Raw genomic sequence first — 15,459 nt, forward strand, 5'->3', positions numbered from 1 at the left:
GTGCAAACAGAGTTTATTTGGGGTTAGAGCGTAGATGGAGTGGATGTGGGAGAGTGGGACCTGGGACCTGGAACAGGAGTCGACGGCTGGCTGGGCGTAGCAGGATAGCGACCAGGCAGGTAAGGTGGATCTGAGGCAGAGACAAAACAGGAGTTAAACAGAGGTCTTCCAAACAACGGTTATACTAAGGTAAGTATATCTAGGTTTAGCCAAGATGTGTACCACATGGGTAAACGGACGATCTGGCGATGAATGGGATGTAGAACCGGTCTTAAATACTGCAGCAGCTTGTTGAGTTGATAATGATGGTGATTGAGACCAGGTGTGGAGATGAGGTGATTGAGGCCAGGTGTGGAGATGAGTTGATTGAGGCCAGGTGCTGCGAAGAACCAGCAAGGGAGGAACCAGGGAGGCCACACACACACATACACAGAGACAAAACACAAAGGGGAGGGGAGAGAATGCAGATTCCTAACATTTTAAACATAGTTACACTTAAAGATCTTCTTAAGATCATGCATGTTGAAATATTTAAACTGAATTAACCTTCCTGTTGTCTTCCCGTCAACAATGCAACGTCTTCTTGGGTCAAATTATGGTTAATAGGCCTCATTTAAATGACATTATACCTAATTTGTGCTTTAAAAAAAGCAAAAACGGGTCAAATTTGATCCTGAGGACAACAGGAGAGTTAAATGAAGTCTAAGACATGACTTAGACATAGCAGCACTCAGGTTTCATAGGTCATATGATTTTGTTCCAGACGAAAGAGGGTTTAAACCAAGCTTAAACTTTAAACCACAGCTCAGCTGATAACAAAGCAACAGCTGACTGTCTCACTGTGAATAAAAGCGGAAAAAATCAAACTGCTATAAAACTGTTGAATCTATTGGATGGTCATTGCTGCCAGTGTTTAGCAGTGTATTGACGCCACATCTGATGCACAACAGTCTCAAGTTAATTGAAGAGGCGTGGAGCCAACGTTTGATCGAATTTACAGCATCTTCAACACCAGCTTTGGATCTTATCGTCATTAAATGTCACTTATCAGTTGTCATTGGGACAGGTGTCTTCAATGCAGTGACATGGCCACAACAAATATCTGTGCTGGCAGCAGCTTTAGTTATTGAACTGTGTGCAGCCTACTACTACTGCACTCTATTAAAAGTAAATGAGATATAGATCAAGATTAGAATGCATTATCTCTCCTCAGGAGAACAGTTAGAGAATTTACTGCTTGAATGAAGCAGATTTAGAACAGGATTAATGAACTACTTCTTTTGTTAAGAGAAATTTCAAAAAGTGACACATATACAAGCTTTAAGACTGTGTTTGCTTACAAAACATTATTCATCAGAAATGTTCTAGTTCATATGTATATATATATATAAAAAACTATAAGGTACCAGCAATGTAATAATGAATGTGATGCTTAAAGTAGTTCAATTAAGTGTCTGTCTATCTCAGAGTACATCAGTGGTCATTAAGTGAACAGTTGAGCACATAACACACTTTTTAGAAGTTTCCCCCTCAACAAAATCTGGGTCAGTGTTCCAACCAAGGAATGAAAGAAGCAGGAGTTCATTTTGAGATGCTTCTGAGTACTAGAATGATGTTACTTAGCTAAAACATTAGAGAAAACAGCAGAGCAGATTGATGAGGGGACTATTACTTTATAAGGTCATTTAGTTTGGCTGGCTGGTAACAGCCTAGGATCAGTTTCATAAAAGCAATCTGCATATGATAGGTCAGTTCTTGGAAAAAAAGGAAGGGAGCTGTCAGATGCAAAAATGTGCTTAATACGTGCATGAATTCAAGCACTGCATGACATGAAGAACTCAGAATGGATCAGCAGCAGCAACTTTGGACAGCCCAGCTCTTATCATCACTCAACATTCAATGAATACTGCCTGAGCATCACATTTCACAAATGATTGCTATGATTGCAAATTGCAGAAAAATTGCAAGTCCAGTAGAGCTCTTGTGTACTTATTCGTGGCTCTAACATTTAATTTGGAAAAATGGACCTGAGTCATACAAAGACGCCTGGTGAAAACTGTATATGGAAGCAGGGGCTCTATAATGTGATTGACAGGGGCCCTTGTTTGTTTGTTTTTATTAACTCATAATTGTTTATAGACATTGATAAAATATTTTATTTTAAACATACTCTTTACACTAAGACTTTATTTTTCTTGTTTTTCTGATAAAAAATTAACCATCCAAATCCTCTGTATTGCCCATAAACCACCTTTATTTACATGAAATGGTTCAGTCCTATCTCCTATTTTCACAACTCAATGTCAGTAAATATTGTACAGTTAGTATTGGACTCTAATAGAGTTACAAGCCTTCACAGGTAGAGGTGTGGTTACAGCAATTGTGCATGGTTGGTGTGGCCTATGTGTAGTGATGGGGCCCAATGTGATATATTTTCCTGGGGTACGAAATCCCTGGTGGCACCACGGTATGGAAGTTGAAAAAAAACACTTAACTGTGCTGTTATATCTTGAGCTAACGGCTGACTTAATTACCCTGAACAGCAGGGCTACGACTATGTACTGGCACTCACACACATCACGAGGGCCTCCCTTGAAATAAAGACACTCACCTGGCTACAACACAGGTGCCTACGTAATGTAACCACTGAGCCAGTGTCTCCAAACCCTCTGAGTCATCACACCACACATAGCACCATGTGTGGCAGAAATAGAAGGTGTGCTTCCTCTTGAATTTAACATCAAACAGTGTAAATGTGTATCCATGTATTACAGGTGAACATAGATGTAAAATGTTTGATTATTTTGATTGAAGTTTCACAAGAGAAGCCTTGTAAGGATAAAAGCAGGGAAATAAAATTAATAGATTTTAGTCTCAGCTGAGAGCTTTGACAGGTACCTGTAAGGTTGTGCAGTGTGCCTCATAATTAACAGCATCAGAGGTGCTGTTCCTCTGTGCTGCGACGAAAGAGGAAATCACAGAGTGTGTCAGTGTGATCTGCTGCAGTTAGATGAAGAGTTGGGGCCAACCTTGGCTTTTTCCTTCAGCCCGCACTCCCTATATCTGCCTCACTGACTGGAGCTGTCCAGAGAGACTGATGACCAACTGTGATTGGCTACTCGGCCATATGGTCACCACAGGACTCGGATCCCACTGACGCTTCAGGTTTTTACAGGGACCTATGATTCATCATGTTTACAGCACTAGACCCAGGGTGCCAGAGCCAGATGAGGAACTTGTAGCTCCAATTAAAACAACAAGAAAAGATTTTCTTTAAAAGGTTTATTGTCTTTAAAACACCCTTTTTTCTAGTATTAAACAAAGAACATGCCATATTTCACATATAATATCCTTACAGTTCATAAGTGATGAGGGAACCTGTTGACACACACACACACACACACATTCATACACACAAACAAGCCTTTAAGAAGATGCAGCAAATCGCATGATATGAGGCGCTGTGTTGTTTCCATGGAAACATCTATCCGTGTAATATCTCCTCATGTTAATCTCAGCCAATTGGATCCGCTGAGTGTCAGTCCATGCTGGGTTTGAATAAATTCAGGACCCCCCCCCTGAACATTGTAAAATGTAACTGTGAAGACTGGACTTATCCCCCAGTTTGTGTCTCGCTCATGTGTTACATTACATTGGAGTCACAGAGCCAAGCACAGCCTTTTCCCAAATAAAACATGAGGTGACAATTCAAAGTGGAGGTTTCACAACACTGATTCCAAAGACATTTCCAAAGAATCACAGTCTTCTAACTGCCTGGATTGTAAAGAAAAAGGTCATCCGGTCAGTTAATACCAAACATCACATTTTTACCTGTGCGTTATAGTATAGGTAGGCAGGTTTTTACGTTTTCAGCATTTTTTATACTATGCAAAAAATATTAAAAAATAAAGAAAAATTATGGGATGTGTCCAAACTTTGACTGGTACTGTAGTTTCAGACATTCCTATGGATATTTTGATGCTTTGTATGTCTTGTGATAACTGCTCCAGTGGCCACAGCTACTTTACACCATAAAGGACATGTAGTATCTAAGCATACATAACGTTTTTTTAACTGTATTAATTAATTTATCAACTGACATCTTGAACAGTCTATAATGTTTCCAGTGGCCCTCTCCACGCCCCACATGTAAATAATCTGCATACAGAGCATCTTTATACTGCGTGAGCCCTCAAATAACCCAACAAGAGAATGCAAATATAGATCTAAAATATACGGCAACCCTTTGATCTGGGAAGCTGCAGAATGAAGTGGAAGCATGTGACATACTTTCCATGCATAGTGATGAATGGAGTGAAGAGAGTTCATTCTGGTCTGGGGATAAACAGAGGAGTCCCTCTCTCTTATAAGCTTTTCAGCTGTCAGACAATTGACATTAAAAAACTTTCAAAGGGAAGGTTTAGGATGACTCAATAACCACTGGCCAATTACAGTGATGCAATGCTTCCTTGTCAGTGTTTCTTCCTGTCAGTGTTTCTTCCTCTCAGTCTATGCTTCTCTCAGTTTCCCTCTAAGTGTTGAGCTTTCAAGTCTGAACCATGACATGACATATAACGCAACGTAATGGAACATAACTCATGACTTCACATAAAACATACAACATATCAAACATAACATAACATATAACTTAACATATAACAGATTTTAACGTAATGCAAGCAGTAAACCTCAGACATCAGTTTGTGAATGAAATTTCAATTCAGCACTTGTAATACCAAATCTGTGAAGCTTATTGGACACATAGTTGCAATGTCCAAACTCTTTTATAAACATTCTGGTAATATGCAGTGTTAACTGATTATTTGTCTGGTATAGTTTTGAAAAATGATCTTGTAAGATTTTTGGTTCATTCAACCAACTGATGGCTTTTAGTAATTTTAGCCCTTCATGCTCTCACTTATTACAAATGAACTAAGACTTGTAAACATAAAGTCATATTGACTGACAGGCAGCTCATTGAATGGACAGTTTTGGGTTGCAGTGCTACATGGACCTCCTGTGGGTCATCATCAGCTACATCATCAATCAATCAATCAATAAATCAATCAATCTTTATTTATAGCGCCAAATCACAACAAAAGTCATCTCAAGGCACTTTACACATAGAGCAGGTCTGGACCGAACTCTTTTATTTTATTTAAAGAGACCCAACATTCCCACACCAGCAGCACTTGTGCTTTCTAAAACTCTTACAAGTCATATGTTTCGTAATAATATAATCAACACTGGGTTAGGGTTACGAGATGATCATGGTTTGGATTAAAATAAGTAAGTACTATTAAGGTTGGGGGACGATTATGCTCATGGTTTTATTAAAAAACAGTAGTGACTCCATTAATTGACATCCATCCACCCGGCCTCCTCACAACATGGACTTTGCTCTATTATAACATCACCTCATTTCTTTCTGTTGCTCTCGTCATAATTACTGCAGACACCAGAGGGCTTCTTAAACGTTAATACTCATTTTCGGACATTTGCTGAAATGACAGATCCAGTCTTGGAAGTACAGTCTCAGTATACTAGAGTTATAATGTTGTGTACTCTTGAAGACCAAACAGAGATGACAGCTGTTGAAAGTGAGATGAACAGACAGGAACATTACTACTCATATTGATTCCAACTGAACATGAAGTTTGGACTCTTGGTGTCCTTGATACCCAACTTCACATCAACACTGTTTCAAATTCAGTTGGTTTATAACTTGAAATACATGGAAAAAACTAGGCTATTTATCAACGCTAGACCTTGAGAAACTTGTAACTTCACTGTACTTCAGGTTATGATCTTTTACATTCTTTCAAACTTACAGCAAACATTTAGCATACTGTGCTGCAAGACTTTTGAACTTTTTCTACGGTGTATTAAAACCAGACCGAGAGAGACTTTGACCACTGCTTTCTCTTTGGTCTGCCTCAGCAGAATGAGGCAATGAGGACTGAAAAGAAAAGAGAATACATGCTATCAGTCCTTAAATCACACCATAGCCCTCCTGTACACATGCATTTTCTTTCTTTTCTGTGCTGCTTTCTGCTGCCGCTTCCAATTATTCTGCTTGTCTGTGAATGGCCTTGATTCTTGTTATAACATTCTTAAAAGCTATAATCTCCACAGACCTCCAGCTCAATCTGCTGCAACAAGCATGCAGACTGATGAAATTTAACCAGTAGATGTGGTGTGCGTACCTTCACAATGCACGACATCATTCCCATACAGACGGCAGATGGAGCAGATACCTGCCAAGGTGAAGGCTGTCTGTATAGGATGCTGGCTGCTGTGGATGACAGATGCTAGTAAGAATCATTAATTCTCACAAGAATGTATACCATTACCAGAAAAAAAAAATTCTGGGAAGTGTAATGCCAAGCAAAGCACAAAGAAACACCACCCATTTCCAAACATGCTGACACATTCCACAACTGCTCTGAAGTGTAGGCTGAAAGTAGTGTTCTAAAAAATAAAAAAAGTCCTTGGCCCCCTCGTAGTTCTCTAATAGAGTCACGCTAATTGGTGGAGAGCCCCTTGTAGCTTTCTAGTAGAGTCATGCTAATTGGTGGGGAGTCCCTTGTAGTTCTTTAGTAGAGTCATGCTAATTTGATGTTGACATAATGCTTGTCCACCTGGCCATGACTCCCTTGTGAGTCTCTAGTAGATCTAAACAAGATCTAAGCATTTACATTTTTTTATCTGGAAGATGTCTTGCTACCTGGCCTTGGCAGGGAAAATGCTGGCACCAGTAAAACCGGGCATAAGGACTGTCAAGGGGGGCAGCATTATCACCTTTGGAAAGTATGACACCATCGTTATGGGGCTATGATGGGATACCCACTATTATAGGGGTAAAAAACTATGTTTCCTCAGTCTCACTCAGGCTTTGTTCCTGTTCGTGAAAAAAGCAATTTTTGCATTGAACTCTGATCTTCTCCAGTGACTTCTTTTGAGGAACTTTGAGACTTCAATTACTTATTTTAGTTGTGTTTTAGTTAAGTGTTGGTGAATAGTTCAGGCATATCATCTCACCCTGATCTGGACTTCTGTCACTCCTACAGCACCAGTAGAAAAATAGGAAGCATTGTTAGATTCCCTGTGCTACCTTGATTTTTGAAAGTACCGGATTTCTTGTGTAAACGTACCAATCAAGGTGGACCCTTCTGTAACGGCCACACGGGTGATTAGAAAAACTTAAATGTTAACAGAAGATTGATGTGTAAAACCCTGAGTAAGTACCAATATAAGCTGCACTGAATGCAAACAACAGCAGAAGTCTGAGTCACCCCATCTGCTGCTCTACATCCCATCTGAGTTTGAGATGCTCGTGATGAATATTACCCACCTGACTCGCTGCAGAGAAGGGAGACAGCCTTGGCGTCTATTGGTTATGATGTCCTGTCGTCTTGTGGCTCCACTGTCAGGCTTCCTGCACTGTATCTGGATGAGAGCCCATCTTCATGCACTGCCAGCTGCTTCCCATACCTGAGGTGAGGATGAGCTCTCATGACTCACATCACTGTGGGAAAAAAAAACAAAAGCGAAACAACCCAGACAAACCCATCCATATTAATAACCCAATCATAGTCTGTTCCCCAGTGTGTTGCCTGCTGTGAGGCTGTTGCGTTTTAATGAAGGAGACTGCAGCATATGTTGTGGAACAGAGGCAATGAGGACAAGAGACCTGACTACAGGAATTGTTGCATTTTTACCTGGTGTTGTTTGGTACAACCGTTTTTTCAACCGAAAATCACATTTATGCCTTAAAGCTATAATATGTAACTCCACTCAATGTGTAACTCTACAACTACAGCATTTAAAAGTCTAAAATCAACTTTATATATGTTATATACTTTGGTAAGTTGTGTACTTACATTATCCCAAATGTTACCAACAATTTTCAAACCCGGAGAAATCTGTAATTTTAATCAGGTAACGGTCTGTTTCATTTGGTTACCTGTCAATGGTCTGTCATAGGCCCTCTACGAAAGAGAGTTACATTCACAAGATGATTATCATCGTCATAAATTTACTTTCATTAAGTTTTAAGCCACATTTTTATAAAACACCTTTTAGATCTTGGTCATTTTAACAGGATCTTAATTTATCAGAGAAACAAGCCGAGCCAATGTTAGTGGCATGTTCAGAGTAATACTGCTTTTCTATATGACACTGCTTCATTCAGTGTGTTTACAAAGTTATAAGTATGTGCATTTGCTTTGGAGAGGAGAAGATCTCGACAGATAATTTGGCTCCTGGTAAAACCCTGCTGAACATCTGGATCTTAAGTTCTCGGAGAAACAAGCTGAGCAAACGTTGGCAGCAGCTCAGCTCACAGCTCTTCCTGGACTCCCTGTGTGTGAGGTTGATATGTTCATTTGTTGAACCTCACAATGGCTAATGCACTCATTCTCCTCCAACTCATATTATATATTACTTAACTATATAATAATGTTCAGAGAATATATAGAACTACTAATTACTATATATTATAGTTCAGAGAATACCTTAATTTGAAGGAGAGTGACAAAATGTAACCCGAGGTAAGAATAGGCTACGGTAACACCTGTAGCCCCTGCTCACAAAGTAAAATCCCCCATATGTGAAGCATTTAAGGGAAGAATTCCCCCCAATTTTGAAAAAATACATTTTAGACCCTGATGTAAAAGTTAGCAGAAAGACTCCAAGGTCAACACATCCATTAAGGATCATTCATTGGAGACTATGGATATGTTGAAACATATCTTTCTGTGTTTCTAGTGTTTTGTTCCCAGCTATAAGTGTTGTGAATATAATACAGCTCTGATTTGCAGCTCTGGTCCTTAGTTAAAAACAGTCACAGAGGCTGTTGAGTACCATACTGTTAGAGTTATTCATCATAGTAAACCCTTGGGATGCCATATTAGTGTGAAGGACAGAAAGCACAGGCCTGTATCACCCCTTTCTCACCTGACCCTCTGCTACACATCACCCAAGGCATTCCACTACACTCATCCCTTCTCCACCACACTCACCAATCAAGAACTTAGTCAAAGGTGCCACACTGAAGCTCAGTTAAAATGATGAACTATTAAATAACAATAACCACATCATCACTCAGGTGTCTACCAGAGATAAGACAGACCCCATGCCATTTCCTTAACCTTTGTGTCGTCCTCCCGGGTCAAACTGACCCCGTCTGTTTTGACTGTTCCTTCCTTCCTTCCTTCCTTCCTTCCTTCCTTCCTTCCTTCCTTCCTGCCTTCCTTCCTTCCTTCCTTCCTTCCTTCCTTCCTTCCTTCCTTCCTTCCTTCCTTCCTTCCTTCCTTCCTTCCTTCCTTCATTCCTTCCTTCCTTCCTTCCTTCCTCCCTCCCTCCTTCCTTCCTTCCTCCCTCCCTCCTTCTTTCCTTCCTCCATCCCCCTTTCTTCCTTCCTTCTGTCCTTCCTTCCTCCTTCCTTCCTTTCTGCATTCCTCCCTCCCTCCCTCCTTCTTTCCTTCCTCCATCCCCCTTCCTCCCTCCCTCCTTCCTTCCTTGCTTCCTTCCTTCTTTCCTTCCTCCCTCCCTCCTTCTCTCTTTCTTTCCTCCCCCCTACTTTCTTCCCCTCCTTCTTTCCTCTGTTCTTCTTTCCTTCCTTCCTCCCTTCCTCTTTTCCTTTCTCCTTCCCTCCCTCCCTCCTACTTTCCTTCCTTCCTTCTTTCCTCCGTCCTCCCTCCCTCCCTTCCTTCCTTCTTTCCTTTTCTTCCTTCCTCCCTCCCTTCCTTCCTTCTTCCTTTCCTTCCTTCCTCCCTCCCTTCCTTCCTTCTTTCTCCCTTCCTTCCATGACTCGAGGACAACAGGAGGGTTAAATGTACCAATGATCTTAAACAGCTGGTGTCATGGTCAAAGACAGTGTACCAATGACAGACCATATGTTTCCTGTCACAATCATCTGAGGTTTGTCAGTGTTTAGCTGGAAGCAGTCTCCTTTCCTGTCACTGAATCCCAACAGATGAAATTAACCTTTTTTTTTTATGTCAAAATCATTGACTCTCAAATACTTGTTAAATGAAAAAGTATGTTGTTAGTGTGTATATTTTTAGTTGAAACCTGACTAAACAGCACAACTGGTGTAGCAACACTGATAGAGACTCGTCCTCCAAACTCTAATTGCTATCAGTCAGTCAGATAAAACAGGAGAGGAGGAGAGAGAAGTGTTCTCTACAGTTTGTATATGATGAAATTGACTTGAATTGACATTAGTTGAATCTCTTGAGCTCTTGAGCTCAAAGCAGAACTATCAGTGCACATAATTACACTATATTGTCCACCAGAGTATTCACCACTATTTCTACAGGAATTCTCAGAGCTGATCTTGGTATCACGTCACATAAATCCAATGCTATGGAGCTTGTAAATTTACTCGATCACTTTAGATTCACCCAACATGTAAATGAAGCCACTTATCAGCATTGTAACACTCTAGATTTAGTAATAACAAATCATCTTGAATCATCTATATCTGATCATCACTGTGTGTTTTTGATGCCAACTTAACCTTCATCAAGACTAAAAAGGGAACTTCTGGTTAAAATGAGATTCCTAGATGGTGAAGCCGAGGCGAAAATTATCTAATTTTATGAGATCACTTGAGCCTTACAGTTGTGACTGCTCTTTAAACTTTGACTTTGACATGACTGAAAATGTCAGCAGTACATTGCCATCTGCTTTCAATACTGCTCCTCCATAATAAAGTACAAGTGCAACTCACTCTGTTTCTCTATTTGAGTATCATTAGAACATTAAACATTAGACAGTCGGCTCTTCTCATTATATAGAGAGGTTAGGTTAATCAAGTAGAAATCATATTGTGTACATTCTACATATATATTGTGTGCTCTTCTTAACACTGTACCACTTTGAGCTTCTCTCTACACTTCAGTGATTAACAGGCTCTGTAGACAGAGTGGAGGAGGAAATTTAAAGATGGTTTTAGCCTTGAGATGGTTGAGACACTGCAGGGAGGGGCTGATGTCACACTATGTCATACATAGTGTGGATCAGGCTGTAAGAAAGCTTCTAGAAAAGATGCTGGAAAGGGGGAATAGATCAAGTTCAATCTGATGGGAGATATACATGTTCAAATCAAAGGGAAACTCATGTCTGAAAGCTGTCTGCAGCTCACAGTTGCATACAGAGATTCACCAGACTTTGGCGTATTGTCACCACGGCAACAGCAGCCTTTGATTTGGCTGCATCATAAAATGAGATGCTGTGGATTACCTATTAACCTTCATTTTATACAGCTTGTCTTCTGGGAGTATGTCAGAATTAAATGGTTGCATTAATAATAAGAAAGGCGATCAATAAATCATCATGCAGTATATTATACAGAAGGACACCAAAAAATAACAGGGATAGAATAAGTATAAGAGCACATAACATTCAAGAGCAAAGTGATGAAGTTGTAGAATGTTTTGACATTATATTATAGTGTCATTTTATATCCTGTCTATCATTAGCAAGAGTAAGACAATGTAGAGATGGGGGTCTAAATACAGTTAACCACAAGAGGGCAGTTTCTCCTCAAACTGCAACAAGTACCTGATGAGTTACTGTCTGTCTTCATTGTTCAGATGCACTGTTAGAAACATACATATTTTAGAGCATAGGTGATTTTTGTGGTCTTATTTTTGTAGTTGTTTAACATTATTTGTATGATTAGAGCAGAGCAATGATTCAGTGGGATTATTCACTAATAGTCTGCATTGACTTCCTCTCAGTATTTCAGTTCATTGTACATTTCAATGCTTTTTTTCTTGCTGTAATCATTCCTCCTGTTCATACTGATCATTAGAAGATCCCTTCATAATGCACTTACAATGTAAGTGATGGAGGACAAAATCCACAGTCCTCCTTCTGTGTAAAAATGTATTTAAAAGTTGATCTGACTTCTTTGTTTCAACGTTACAGTGTTTCTAGTACCAACGTTAGTACCAAGAGGGAATTTGATGCTAAAAAGACTGTAAACGTGTCAGATATCACTTGATATGACTAACTCAGACTGCTGAAGCTGAATAGAAGCTTCACATCTATTTTTAAATGACTGTGTGGACACACTGTGGATTTTGACCTCCATCATTTACATTTAATAGTCAGTAAGTAAAATGATAACCTGTGTGGTTATCATGGTTCCGTGATAATTTGGTACAAATGCTTCAGTGCTTGTAAAGGTTTTTATACTTGCTGTTCATATCCATCAGTTAGCTAGTAACTGTCCTATTGTAATAGAAATAGTCTCTCCTGTTTATAGCATAACAAAATAATCTGCTGCCACATTCTTATTCTCTGAAGATAATATATCCTTATTATCTTTACTCTGTTCATGGCTCATGCTATAATAATGATATTACAGGGTCCCAAATAAGCAATTACGTTTGTAGAATTTGTCCTGAGGTCAGTATTTTATTTATAACAAAGGGAAATAGAAACCACTTGTGAACAAACGCATCTGCTCATTATAAACTAGTTGTTCATGTGAGGGAGCTACACGCATAACATGGTGAGACACTGCCCTCTGGTGGTTGATGAACTGCAGTGGCTGAAAGCTTGAAATTCATCAGGTAGTCTCACCATGCTACAAAATAAAGAGCCTGTGGGGAAAGGCCCCAGAAATTCCCAGACTGACTTGGAAAAACTGAAATGTAGCTGTCAGCTCGTGAGCATCATACTGCAGCGAACAACATTTGATCTTAGTGAGCTTTAAAGAGGCAATACATTTTTTTTTTTTTACAGTGCTACAACTTAAAATATGCATGTACCTGCTTTTTCTTTAACTTGTGCTTTATTGTATGTGTCGGGTACATTTCCTTCATTTGAACTGTTTTGTGTTGTTTTTGAAAGTTTCATTTCCTACTGGTCACCTGCATGGGTAATGTACAATATATAATGTGCTTGTATATCATTTAACCCACTGAAGTTTTATTATTGTATTCCTGTTTTAATCATTTGTTTATCACTTATATATGTCAAAAATCTGAGTATTTTGGCCCCCTGTTTTTTCTCCTCTTGTAAATGGTTTCAAATGTTTGATGACTCATCCTGCACTTAAGGTGTTTACAACAATAAATCCAATCAAATGGGACTTTGGTTGAATTATATAGTCATATCAAACTACACTTCACTATTTTTGGGCTGCAGTAGCTAACAGAGCAATATGGAGAGAGATAGGAAGAATTGTGTATTTGCATACCAGTGAGCAACAACTTTGTTTTCATTTCAAAATAATGTCGCTGTTGAGGTCTAATTAATTAATGTCTCCCAAGTTCTCCTCCTGATCTACCAACAGCTGAGGGAGGTGTGTGTAGAGTCATCAATCCTCCGTAACTCTGTTTCTCCAAAGAACTTTGAGAAAAAAAGGAACAAACATTGAGAAGAAGTGAAAGTGAAATTGGTTATTTCATTGCAGCATCAGTGTGCAGCACCATTTTGGGTTGAAGGCGACTAACATATTATCAAAGACCTTAATGACACCAGGAAAACATCCTGCCCAGCAACGACCTCCAGCTCCTCCTGGTGGATCCCAAGATGTTCCCAGGCCAGGAGAGATGTAATCAGTCCAGGGTGTTCTGGGTCTACCTCCAAGTTGGCTGTGCCCAGAACACCTCTAAAGGGAGGCATCTTGACCAGGTGCCCAAACCACCTCAGCTGGCTCCTTTCCATGTGAAGGAGTAGTGGCTCTACGTCTAGCCTCCCCCGGATTCTGAACTCCTGACCCTATATCTATGTAAACTCTTTTCAGCCGCTTGTATCTGCGATGTTACATAGATTGGAAAGTAGATTGACTGGTAATTTGAGAGCTTCCCCTTCAGCTTCAACTGTAAAACATAACATAATCTGTTGTCTTGTTTTTGTTCGAAAGAATCCCCTCTAGGAAGACACATTCTCTGGAAGTTAGTGTAATGAAAGTGAAATTAATATATTTTTCCTTTTGCTGGGAACCCCTTGCAGACCTCTTCAGGAGCCCTGGTGGTCTTCAGATCCCAGTTTGGAAACCATTCTTCTAAACAACTCGATAACCACATTACAAAGTGGATAAAATTAGGGATATCACCAGAATCAATACATAGACGTACAGATCATGTGTCTGTGGACCAACAGACCATAGACACACACATACCAGCAAATTTCTGTTTAAATTTCAATGTTTTATAGGACGCTAAAGCCTTTTCTTTAATTCCATAGATAAAACAGCCTTTCTTTAATCTCAAATTGAGTGGTATGAGTGAATTCATCAGTGACATGGAGAATACCCCTTGGACCCCCAACTGACCTCTGTGCAAGGTGGGTGTCTACTAGCAGAATAAACACTGAGACTTAATGAGATTGAATAGACCTCCGGACAGACCATTTCTGGCCAATAACAAAATTATAGCCTGAATAAAAAAGCATAAATGACCTCTGGGGTTATTTGAACCAGGAAAAATAACTGATAACTTAACATATGATCAGAAAACTCCCTGTGCTCTTATCTGATCGTACCAACCCATAAATGTGAACTTGCATTTCTGGAGCCTCCCTGCAAATCTGAGCCAAACCTGAATTCCACGTACAGTAGATTGAATGTCTAATCATTATGCAAGTTATTTCATTTTGGCTGTCATGTAAATACAGGAAGCATGGTATAACTTTAATAGTCATGAGATTGATCGGTAATCAGATATTAATTTTACAATATTTTACAATTTCTACATTTTGGTAATGTGACACTACTGCCCTCTAGTGATAACATTCTGAATGTCCTTATATTTGGAGTTAATGAACGTATGGGGCCTATACGACAATATTTTAATATCACCTAAGTGTTAAACTTTTGATCTATTAACATAGACAATCTTATTTTAATAGTTAAATTAGACAAGTAGTTATATTGAATGAATGAAGTTTCTGAAGTAATACAAACGTAAAATTATAATATGTGAACAATTTTGGGTTTATCTTTTTTATTATGAAATAATAGTAATATAGAATGTTTTTATGTTATGAATAAATAACATAACTAATCACATCACCATTGCTTAACTTAATTTCATTTCACTATTAGAACTTTTATTTCAATGTAGAGAGAATGGTTTTATAACATATGAAACAAGATGGTATGAAGTATTCAGAGATAGTGACTGAAGTGAACTTTGTTTTGTCTTATTTGTAAATGCTTGAAACACTGGTAAAAGAGGAGTCAAGCTGTTTCAGGCTGCTCTGGAACATTCTGTAGGCCAGCTTACCTCATAGTTTGTAATACTCCTCTGTGCAAGCAGGCAGATATCCAATTTCAACACAGCTACACTGCTGAGACGTATCAGCCAAGATTGGCTGCACTGCCCAACTTGCAGAAAGTCAAAGCTCCAGCAACACTTGTAGTATAGGAGAACTGTATTAATATGTTGGAATTGGTTGTTGTTCTATATTCCATTAGTCAGAACCGAAATGGGG

The sequence above is a fragment of the Scomber scombrus genome, chromosome 17 (genome assembly GCF_963691925.1).
Source record: "Scomber scombrus chromosome 17, fScoSco1.1, whole genome shotgun sequence".
NCBI lineage: Eukaryota > Metazoa > Chordata > Actinopteri > Scombriformes > Scombridae > Scomber > Scomber scombrus.